Source organism: Oryctolagus cuniculus, chromosome 13 (genome assembly GCF_051225735.1).
Source record: "Oryctolagus cuniculus isolate XC-2025 breed Fujian yellow rabbit chromosome 13, ASM5122573v1, whole genome shotgun sequence".
NCBI lineage: Eukaryota > Metazoa > Chordata > Mammalia > Lagomorpha > Leporidae > Oryctolagus > Oryctolagus cuniculus.
The window spans coordinates 74,259,043-74,271,183 of record NC_142879.1 but is presented as its reverse complement, the minus strand read 5'-3'; the positions used below and the strand labels follow the sequence as shown (position 1 = coordinate 74,271,183).

Below are 12,141 nucleotides of genomic sequence, written 5' to 3'. Positions count from 1 at the left end.
GAAATAATTCAGTTACAAAAAGCCACATACTTCATAATTCTATTATTGAAGCCAGGATGGTGAAAGTTTTTAAAATTAGAAAACACTGATAGCTACATGACTCTATGAATATACTAAACACCACTAAATTGTTTACCTTAAAGAATGAATATTATAGGAATTTTATGTGAATTACAACTTTAAAAAGCTGTATTTTTTGTTACAGTAACTAAAGATGAGCACTTTTTTTTTTCTGATTCTCAAGTTTTATTTATTTATTTTTTAAAGGAGGTGGGGGTAGGAATAAGCCAAGACAGAGACTTTTGCTTGGAAAAATACTGTCAATACCTGTTCTTTCCACCCCTAAAGGGAGAAATTCCATTTTCCCGAAAGAGGAAGTTCAAGTGTAGATGGGCTCATGCCTCATCTACCTTGAGCTCAACACTGTATAGCTGAATGATCATTTTAGAGACCCAGCTGTTACACTACAGGCAAGTTAAATCACTTAATGAAAAGAACAGCATAATAGCAGTTCACTGACAGTGAAAGTCTGGGTCCAAATTTAGGCTGTCAGAACTAGATTGGGGACACTGAGGCAGAGAGTGTCCCTTGCTAAATCTTACTTGTAACCAAATGTACCCCTGGGACTAGGGTGAAGACTGTTAAAGTGTTGCTGTCAGTGCTGGGTGAACATCCCATCATCGCCATCGCCACCACCACCCTCCAAACACTCCAGGATCAGCAGCAATTCGGGGGCCAGAGCCAAGTGTCATGATGCAGTCCTAATGTTCATTCATGTGATGGACGTGTTTGTTTCTACCAGGACAGAGTTCTCTTCCCAGAACTCCCCTACCATTGCTGCCTCCCATCTCATGCCTTTGCCTCCAGATTATCAGGAGAGCAAACAAAGAGATCAAAGAAATGTTTATTGCAGGATTAGTGGGCCACCTCCTCCATAAATAACCTGTACAGAGTGGGAGGTAGGGTCATGATATCTACAGAAGGGACGAGAGCACGGTTGAGGCTCGGGGATCAGTAATGTCTTCAGGCTCAGCAGTCTCCCATGTTCAAGTACACTGACGAAGTTGTTGGATTTCCACTGGCGTGGAAACAGCAGGAAGTGGAAACACAGAAGTGGGGGGGAGGGGTGGTCCAATGCAGGTTCTGCTCAAGATCCAGGTCCAAAAGTCCCAGCCTTCTCCGCCACTTCCAGGGCTAGCTTCAGGTTCTGATCAAATAGCTCACACTGGATGGGCATTTCCAGGGAGTAGAATGGATTCTTGAGGGCAAAGTCTGAGTAAATCTCGTAAATTTTTCGGAGAAGGGAATCTATTCCAGCTTGCCTAGGGTCTGCCAGCACCACAAACTTGATCCCTGTCAGTGTCTGGAAGCAGTGCAGTTTGAATGTGTCTGTCTCCAGCATCTCAATGCCTGAGCTCCCCTGCTCAGGAGACAGCTGGGAGCCAATGGCAAAAAGCCCATGAAGCACTCATGGGAAAATCTGGATGCATAAACAGCCTGAGTACGTGCCTCGCTTACTCTGCCGTCTAACTAGGTACTTGCCAGCACATCTCCTACCTCAGCTGAGAGCAAGAAACGATTTTAAAACACTTAGTTCAACTGGCTTACTTCAAAGATGAAGGACCTAAGGCTCAGAGAAAAGAAACTGACTTAAGTAAGATCATGCCACTACCGGTATTACCCAGGCGTATTGGGTTAGTCGCTTTCCCTTTTGTAAGAACCCATAGTTCGGGCTGCCTGCGACGCCGGCATCCCGGATGGGTGCCGGTCCAAGCCCCAGCTTCCTGCTAATGAGTCTGCGAAAGCAGCGGAGTCTGGCCCACTCTCTCTCCCTCTGTAACTCTGCCTTTCAAATGAATGAATAAATCTCAACAGCCGATAGCCCAAGAGGAGGCAGAGAGAAACTGCCGCTCGGGAGACTGCTCGAAGACCCGCACGAATCCAGACAGCGACGAGCCAAGCGCACGTCCACAGGCGCGACAAAGGCTGGAGGCACTTACGAGTGGAACATGGAGGCCAGCATGAGCTTCTCATTGGAGGTGAGGCGAGGCCGGCCGAACCGAATGGACACTGGGTAGTTTGCAGGATTACCCAGATATTCCAGCACCTCCTTGCCATCGGCCGTGTACTTGCCGTTCACGTCCGCGCCATTAATGGCCAACACCGCATGGCCCACTGCAGGGTCAACGACGCTGCAGCCCCGTGGCTCCGCCGAGGGAGACAGGGCACCCAGCCGCACCGCCTCGCCCCCAGCCACGCCGGGCCACCCCCCGGACCCAGCCTCGCCCACCCCGGATGCCGTCCCGCTGGCCAAAGGCCACCAGCTCGCGCTCGTCGTGTAGTTTGAGCAGCAGATCAAGCGGGTAACTGAAGGTCTTCTCGGCCTCGGCCCGCGGCGCGTAGCTGTCCAGCTGGTAAATCAGACCGCCAGCTTTGTTCACCACATACACGCTAAATATCGCCATGGCTGCCCAAGATGAGCACTTTGATAACATTTCTGCATTAAGTACACCTCAGGGAAACATTCACCTGTATAGCATGTACTGTGATAGGGAATATAAGTCCCCAACATCCCTGAAAAATTCTTTTAGCTACAGAATCATTTACTGACACTAAATATTTTATTTTTCTTTTGGGAGCATCAAGGAAACACGATAGAATGTGGGCCACAATTCACATAAAATTTTCCAGAATTTTAATGCTCCTTTGAGTTTCACCAGAACATGTGAAACTCAAGATAGCAGCTACGCGGCCGGCACCGCGGCTCACTAGGCTAATCTTCCGCCTTGCGGTGCTGGCACACCGGGTTCTAGTCCCAGTCGGGGTGCCGGATTCTGTCCCGGTTGCCCCTCTTCCAGGCCAGCTCTCTGCTGTGGCCAGGGAGTGCAGTGGAGGATGGCCCAAGTACTTGGGCCCTGCACCCCATGGGAGACCAGGATAAGTACCTGGCTCCTGCCATCGGATCAGCGTGGTGAACCAACGGCAGAGGAAGACCTTTCTCTCTGTCTCTCTCTCACTGTCCACTCTGCCTGTCAAAAAAAAAAAAAATATATATATATAGCAGCTACATTTTCTTAAGAAGTTTTCTACAATTGTCGGAAGATCTGTTCATGAAGACATGTTGAACCACCTGAAATCACTTGACACTCGTTCATTAAATTGTGAGAACAGAACTTAATATTGTTGTTGAGGGAACAAATGAAATAAAAGTTCTTCCTTCAAAGCTTTTAAAGGCTAGAAGACATGAAGTCTAGAAGACAGAAGATATACATTTCAATTAACAACTGAAAACAGTGTCCTAGTGGAGACGTACAAGGGTGACTCACAAGGTTAATGAAAAATGTAACTAAAAGATCATGTTTTCCACGAGCTTTTTCAAGACCCCTCATATGCTTGACTCATTGGAGACAGCTCTGTAGGGGTGGGTCAGATAAAGCTTTACAGACACCTAAGTTCAAACTCAAGCAAAGAAAAGGACAATGGATTCAAACGAATCATTTTAGGTAGTAGATGTGACGCAGCATGGGACATTTGCCAAAATATAGATTTACTGCTTCTGAAGGCATTAGAATATAGTGCAAATCTCACTGGTATCCTGGCTTCTCCACTGTGTATTGCATTCTTTTGCAGAATACACAATTCTTCTCATTTCATTGCCTGTAAAATAGGGTTAACACTAGTAGCTACCTCAGAGATTTGCAATGAACATTAAAGTATTTAAGGCATGTACATCACTTGGGCTGGAACTTTGGAACACAGTAAGTGCTCAGGAGATGCTGGTCAGACACATACTGAGTTGTCTCTTCCTGGACTGTGAGATCATCAGATTACTCCTTAGAGGTAAGTACAAGTTCAAAGGCAAAGCATTTGGCACCAAACAACTTTTTTATGCTTACCCACCTACTTATTAGGTAAAGTTGTCTCTTAGTCTTTTTGAGGGGATGATCTGGTTTCTCTTCTGTCTTATTCCACACTCCCAGAAATTTCAGTATCCCTTGGGCTACAGGTAAAATCTGAAGGAGACTTACTTATTCGGTGGGAAATTTATCTTCAATGGAAGTATAAAAATAATAGGCTTGTGATTTAAAATCTGTGTTACTGAACAGAAATGATCTTAGTTATGCAAGTAGAGAATGCCATGTTCAATTAAACTAGTGTTTCGAATGTATTATGGAGATATTGACAGCCTCAGTTGGTTAGGTATGATCAGAATATCATCCCAGTTAAACTGAATGGGGACTATAATAGCTTAAGTGGTTTGGAAAATATCCTCATATACAGAAATTCTAAGAGGCCCAAGTTCTTTCATAATTATTGGACTCTAACACAGATTGAGAAGCTAAGGGCAACATAGAGATTCACTTCTTCTTCCCTCCCAGCTGTGTTTGAATTTGTGCTGACGTTTTAGTTTCAAGTAATAGAGGAAAATTTCAGGCCTAAATGGCTCTCAATTTTATTCCCAGGAAGTAATGATTAAAGGAAGAATAGAAGCAAAAGTACTGATAGGTATCAGAAATATGTGAGAATTCCCAAATAGTGAGAAGTGAAGAAAAATGTCTTACTGACAAAACTTCTCATTCTGTACACTGCCTAGTAGTATTTAAAGAATTTTGAATTACCAGAATTCCTATATGTGAACGTATCTTCCAAACTGCTTAAACTATCTAAAGATTTATAGGCAAGCTACTACACAATTAAGTAGGCATTAATAACTTAGGTGGTATGTACTAAACATTGATGAACTCTTGTACACTGTTGGTGGAAACATAAATTAATAGAGCTATTATGGAGAACAGTATGGATCATTCTTAAAAATCTAGAAACAGAACTGCTATAGTATTCAATAATCCCACTACTGGGTATACTTCCAAAAGACAAAAAGACAAGGACTGATTGTATCAAAGAAATACCTGCTCCACCATGTTCGTTCCACTACTGTTTGCAATAGCCAAGATATAGAATCAACCATGGTGTTGAATGCATAAGGAAAATGTGGTATACATACACAATGAAATATTAATCAGCCATAAGAAATGAAGTCCTGTTATCTGCAGCACAATGGATGGGACTGGAAAATAGGGGAATCCAGATATGGATCATTAATTATAACAAATACGTTACACTAATATGAGATGTCAATTAGAGGGGCAGCCAAGTATGGGGTATATGAGTACTTCAAAATTTTTGTTTTCTAAATTAAAAACTATTCCAAAAGAAAAAGTTAAAAAACAAAGAAAGGAATCTCACCCTTGCGAAATTAGTTTTATCTAAAAACAGGTTACACAAAGGATTAATTACCATACATCCTTTTTGTAAGCCTACTTTTCAGTGTTTAAAATGCACTGTTTATCACTGAATTTTACATTCATTTTCAAAATTAAATTAACAGATAACAACTGAAACACAACATTTTAGCAGTCTGTCAATTCATTCAAAACAGGTATCTGTCAGCATGTAAGTGACAGTGCCAGCTGGTGAACTAAAATTATATCTACTCAATTGTTATTCTGCCACGACAAGAAAAGCAATCTAAAATAATATAATTACTTGACTTGTGAATTTCCATAATTTCAAAAATGTTGGTTGCAGCAGTTAGAAAAACATATAGACTTTTCTTTGCATCCTAATTTCTTCATAGACTAAGAATATAAAGTGTTGGCATTTTTAGGGCTGTCAAACACATTACTAGAGAAATTTGCCACTGCTTTTCTACATTCTGTAGGAACAATGGCCTGTACCTTCAAGACAATGAAGACAGCACCTATCCACGTTGATCATACCACACCACCACTTGAATATACAGTATCCATTATCTCCCAACGGAGGTGATCCTAGGAAGGAATTTTACACAGAGTCTATCCATTCTTGAGCAACAGGAGCATTTAGCATAAGATCTTGGCCACTTGCTCTCCATGGAAGTTTGACATTTATTTTCAGGAAAAGCCATTGGAAATTGAAGCCCAGCTGTTATTCCTTTTCTCAGGCTGAGACATATCTGTTCCCTTAGGAAGTAAAATACTGAATTTGAGGATTCAAAGTTTTAGGATTAAGGGACAGACAAACATAACTGCTTGCTTTCTAAAAATATCTCAGAGAATTATATTTAAAAATATTTATTTATTTTATTTAAAAGGCAGAATTAAAGAGAGAGGGAGAGACAGAGACTGAGAGATCTTCCATCTGCTGGTTCACTCCCCAAATTGCTGCAACAGCTGGAGCTGGGCAGATCTGAAGCCAGGAGCCAGGAGCTCCTTCCAGGTCTCTCACTTGGGTGCAGGGGCCCAAGCAGTTGGGCCATCTTCCACTGCTTTCCCAGGTGCATTTGCAGGGAGCTGCATTAGACATGGAGCAGCTGGGATGCAATTCGGCACTGCAGGCTGAGGCTTTAAGCCACTAAGCCACAGCTTCAGCCCCTTGAGCAATTTTTTTTGAGCAATTTTTTTTAAATATAAAGAAAGATTTAGAAAAACACAAGACAGAATTTCAGGAGGGTAATCTGAGTGTATCTTTTATATTACCAGAAATTTATATCTAAACTGTTTCTTAGATATCTCCTAAAGAAAGCTTTTCATGAGTTATTTCTTTACCAGATTAACATATTCTAGTTGGATATTAACTTTTAAAGAAAAGTAAAACAAATTCGATTGTAAATGTTTTGAATATTCTCTGGTACTTCTACATACTTAATTCTAATTACTTTTGTTGTCAGAAATCTATGATTTAAAAGACAACTTTAAACTCAGAACCTTCATTCATCACTGAACAAATCCTCTTTTTGAATGACCTTTATAGTAATAAGAAGATTGTTCATTTAAAATTCACTGTACCATGAAAATCAGTAGAACTTAATGGTTTGTATTTGGTTGCAAACTCTTTCATGGTGACTTAAGATTTATAGTCATGATGACATTCAAATTCTGATTTCTAACATATTCTGTGCCTTTATGCCTGTGCTTTTCCATTTTTCTAGGTCTTCACAAACATTCTTTGGAACCCATGATGCCTTAGGTGTTTGGAATATTAAAAGAAATAGAAGAAGATTCGTGAGATAGTGTGGTCACTGAAGCTAGTTTGCTGAAGTTCAACTCCTAGTCTGAATAATATTAAATACATTTATAGGTGTGATGAATATATATATATATATTATATATACACTTGTATATCTTAGTTATCACATATACAATGTGGTTAATATCTATTACAATATATACACATATATATCTCTAAATGATGTAATATAATGTACTTATATAGATGTTTATCTGTAACTATATATGCTTATTTCACAGATGATATCTCTCCATTAGTATATATACATATATGTTCATATAATATATAGCATTATTATATATAACATACTTACATTAAAATGCATGCACACATACAAAATGATACCTATCTACATACATGTATGTGTTTATATATGTGATCTATTGCTTAGAACAACAAATGGGCCATGGTAAATTCTTAACTACTATTGACTATAATATCAACATTTTTCCCTCAAAATAAGTTACTCCATAAGGACTAAAGGAGTCAAAGCAAACATAAGGGATATATAAAAGTAGTTTAGGTTTTAAGTTCAGAAGTGAAAAACTTCTAGAGCTGTATTATTTTATTATATCGATGACAGCAATTTCTAGGGTTGAACATATTTCTAAAATACAGACACTTCTCTCCAGGCAAGCATTATTTATAAAATTGTTTTTCAAACTCTCTGAAGTCTTACATTCACAAACTGAAATGATGCATTCAAGATGGTAACAAGTTTGTCTATATGATGTCAACACATTTAATTTATTCTTACATTTATCATTGTGAATATAACTTTGAAAGATTTTATATATTTATTTGGTAGGCAGAGAGTTAGCGACAGGTAGACAGAGGGAGCACCATTCTACTGGTTCATTCTCCAAATGCCAGCAACAGACAGCGCTGGACTTGATATCGGAATTGGCCTCCTAAAATATCATATCAATATATGGCCTCCTAAGAGTTCCCCAAAAGTCAAATTTGGGTTCCATATGAAGTTGGAATATTGGGTGCCATATGATATCACCATGTGCTTATTTATAAATTCCCAATATTAATAAGCCTATGTGGGTTCTTGCCTAATATTCAGAGAATTCTGAATACCGGCATAGATAAATAAGGCAGCATGATATATTTTTAAGCTTTTATTTAGTGAGAGAAATTCAGAGGAAAGTGAGGTCTTTATCTTTAAGAGAGAGGTAAATCTGGGTTCATACTGAATGCCCGGAACCAGCCATGTGGAGGAACACCTAGGCCAGGAAGCATGGGGCAGGTGGCCCAAAGGCCACGTGCCCTGTAGGTACAGGGCTGCAGCCAGCCCTGCACTGGCAAAAGGCCAAGGAAAGGAGAGTGAGTGGCACACCATGTCCCAGGCTTTTAATCCACTTGCAAAAGGGAGTGGTTGATTAACCTGATTGGCCTTGGCCGGTGGGTGAATGGGTGTGGCCAGGTAGGGCCATGAGGTCACACAAGGGTGTGGTTAAGGCATGATCTTCCAGCTCACAAACCTGATCAGTTCTATTCTATAGGCCTGCCTACAACGGGTTGAGGATGAACCTGGGAGCTGAGAATCCAATCCAGATCTCCCATGTAGGTGGCAGGAGCTCAATTACTTGGACCATCGATACTGGGCAGGTATCAACACACAGGTACATAATATGGGATGAGGTGTCTTAACCTCTAGGCCAAATGCCCATCTCTTAAAATAACTTTGTAAAAGTAATCTGTTAGATACAGAAATATCCCAACTTTTAAGAAATTAACTGAAAAAAAGTCTATTTAAGATTATCTTGACTTCCTCTTTCCTCCTTATGCACATTTTTATCATTGTTTCATTGTTATTCTGTAGTGTCAATTAGCAGCTCCTTCTCTCTACCTGCTTTGCAGACAGAGACTCCCAGTTTTACCTTATTCAATGGAGGAAAGTGAGTTATAGAGAATATCACAGGAAATGTTGAAAAAGAAACAAGCATCCAGAAGTTCAAGTTTACAACTGGCTTCAGCATTCACCACTGTTATTTAAGGGATAGGAAAAGAATTATATAAAACAAGCATGGGGGAGTGGGGCAACATTGTGGTATAGCAGGTTAAGCCTTAGACATCCCACATCAGTGTCAGTCTGAGTACCAGGTGCTCCAGCTGCTCTGCTTCCAATATAGCCTCTTGCTAATGTGCCTGGGAAGGCAGTGGATGATGGTCCAGTTGCTTGGGCCTCTGCCACCCATCTGGGAGACCCAGATGGAGTTCCTGGCTCTTGACTTCAGCCAGGACCAGTCCTGGCTGTTGTGGCCATTTGGGGAGTGAAGCAGCAGATGCAAGATTGAAAAATAACACTTGGAACTTTCTATTACACAGAAAGACAGGATGGTCATTGTATACCTTAGAATAATTTAAGCTTAGACATTTATAAGTAGTATCCATGTGGATGAGTAGATACAGTATGAATGCTTTTGCTGGTAATACTAACTGCAAGATATTTTAACTTCTTTTTTTCATTATACCCATTTCTTCCTTATTAAAATGATTATATTATGAATTCTGAGATACACAAAGACAAAAAATATTTCTGACCTCAGGAGTTTACAATCTAGTTGGAAAGATAGACAAAATCAAAATGAGTATCATAAACACAAAAAACAACTGATACTTAAGGCACAAATATGTCCTTTTAGAGTCTCAGAGATGGCATAGGCCAATTCGAATTCAGAGACAGAAAGGGCTTCATTAAAATAGTGGCACCTGATATAAGACTTCAAATGTTAGGAATCACACCTCAGTAAGAATTGACATTAAGGTATGCTGTGTCTAGAACTTGAGAACTTGTAGCAAGGAGATGTTGCAGCCTAGGTGGGGAAAGACGAGCCTCTGAGCTGATGCCGAGTGGAAGGAGAGAACCAGATTGGAGGAGTTACTTAGGAGTAGACATAATCAGACTCAATGGGTGATTAACTGGAAGTGGTGAACATCGTGTGATTTTGTCCAAAACCAAATCAGCTAGTCTGGTTGAAATCACTGAGCTAGGTGAGACGGTCCAGATTCAGCGTATTTATGAAAGTGCCAGTTTACAACCCTGGGGAAAGCTGATATTTGTGAGTCAGGTGACAGCAGAGGTTATTTAGAAGAGGCCAAGAAGAAATATGCAATTAAGTAGAAGAAAAAGTACCACAAGGTTGAGTCTTGGAAGTCAGATTAAATTAATATGCCAAGAGAGAAAAATGTTTAATTAACTACATTCAATATCAGAGAGACGATAAATGAGAAACATAATATCCATTATAGCCTGAAAAAATGGGAAAATACTAGTAAATGCATGGAGAATAATTTCAGAGGATCTCAGATGGGAAAAGTGGGAAATTTCTAATTCTTTGGAGCAATATTAGTTGTAATTGTGATGAGGATTTCCTAAGAACTTAAGTAGGCTCTACAGTAAAACTTGAAACACATACATGAATGAATCAGTTAAATACCATATATTCAAATAATCAAAGGTTTGGAGACTTGCAATAGTGATAAAATAATTCATTTTGATTGAGCAAATTTGAAATTGAGATTTGAAATTGAAGTCTGACACTAAAAACTAGGGAAAACTAAACTCAGAAATATCTAAAATATAGTTATGAAACCATTACATTATTATTCCAAATTCTTAAGTTAGATTGGTATGCTGTAAAAAATCCAAAAATTTCCTTTACAGAGCACATTTAAAAACAAATCTATTTAACATTGAGTTGTGGAGTCTTTGGAAGTCAAGGTCAGTACCTATTTTTCTGAACCTTACAGGATCCTGTAGGGCAGACACTACTCCTCCCACATCTTGTACTGTTAGGGTCCAAAAAAGCCCACTGCCCAAGGAACGACTCCAAGAGACTTTTTCTCTCATGCAACCAGCAAAGGGTTAAATTTATTGATCCAACATGTTGGGGCCCTCTGACAAGGGCAGAGGAGCAGTGAGGAACTACAGCATAGGGTTTATAAAGGCAAAAACCGCAAAATCGGGAGGAGGGAGAGAATACACGGTTGCTAAGCGGTTGCTAAAATCTTACAATCAGCAATTATGATCTTAAGACATAGACAAATCACATCTTCATTATTAGCCCAGGTAACCCAGGTGCAACCTTTCTACTTTTAAGCTTGAGCAATCATGCTAGGGGGTTTTTGTACGTTGCCAAGGGTGATGTAGTGCACTGCTATTGTCCGACTATTTGAGATCATAGTTTCAGACCAGAGTCTCACGGTGGCGGGGGGGGGGTTGCTTTCCCAGAATGCAGTCTCAAGTGCTCCAAAATGGAGTCCCTACTGTCAAGGTGCTACTTTACTCTGTCTTATTTTCACAGCTGCACCAGGAAGGTTTAAACCTGTAAGCTTAAGCTTAACTTTTTACACCCGCACATATACAATTTTAACTCTTCAGTACATGTCATGTGTGGATCTTAACTTTGAGTAAAGTTCACACTATCTGAGCAAAGTTTTCACTCAATAGGTAAATTTCTGTTGTAACCATATGTTTGTCACATCATGATGAATGTTATGATGTGCATGTTTGCATCATGTTAAAATTTACATATTGAAATCCTCATACGTATAATAGTATAAGAGGTGAGGGTTTGGGGAGGTTATTGAGTCATGATTTGGACTAATATCTTTATAAAAGAGACTTCAGAGAGCTCGCTAGTCTCTTTGCCTCTATGTGAGGTCACAGTGAAAAGACAGCTGTTTATGAGGAAAAGGTTCAACGCCAGACACCAAATCTGCCAATACTGGATCTTGGACTCTCCAAAATACAGAACTCTCGTTCATAAATTATCCAGTCCATGTTATTTTGTTATAGTTGCTGGAACAAACTGAGTTTGTGTGTATGTGTGTGTGTATATATATATATATATATATATATATATATATATATATAGTTGCTGGAACAAACTCAGGACAGCACTGCCCCGCCTGTGTCGTGTCCCTTGGACCGGTGAGCGGACGAGACAGGCCAGAATACTGAAGCGGCTGCAGGTTTAGAAGTGGGCCGTGTGCTTAGCAGGAAGACACGCCGCCGCCTCCGGTGCCCCGTGAGGGCAGCTGCTGCGCCAGGAGGAGAATTGAACGGCCCGGGAGCAC

The 12,141-nt window shown here is 40.1% G+C and overlaps 1 pseudogene across 1 annotated transcript; it reads right to left on the bottom strand.

Moving 5' to 3' along the window:
• Window positions 1–892: 892 nt before the first annotated feature.
• On the bottom strand, window positions 893–2,468 carry LOC100348764 (trafficking protein particle complex subunit 4-like; annotated as a pseudogene). The gene is made up of 3 exons (XR_016219338.1): window positions 2,291–2,468; window positions 1,997–2,175; window positions 893–1,480 (listed from the first exon to the last, which is right to left on the bottom strand). The product of XR_016219338.1 is annotated as a trafficking protein particle complex subunit 4-like (transcript).
• Window positions 2,469–12,141: the final 9,673 nt, after the last annotated feature.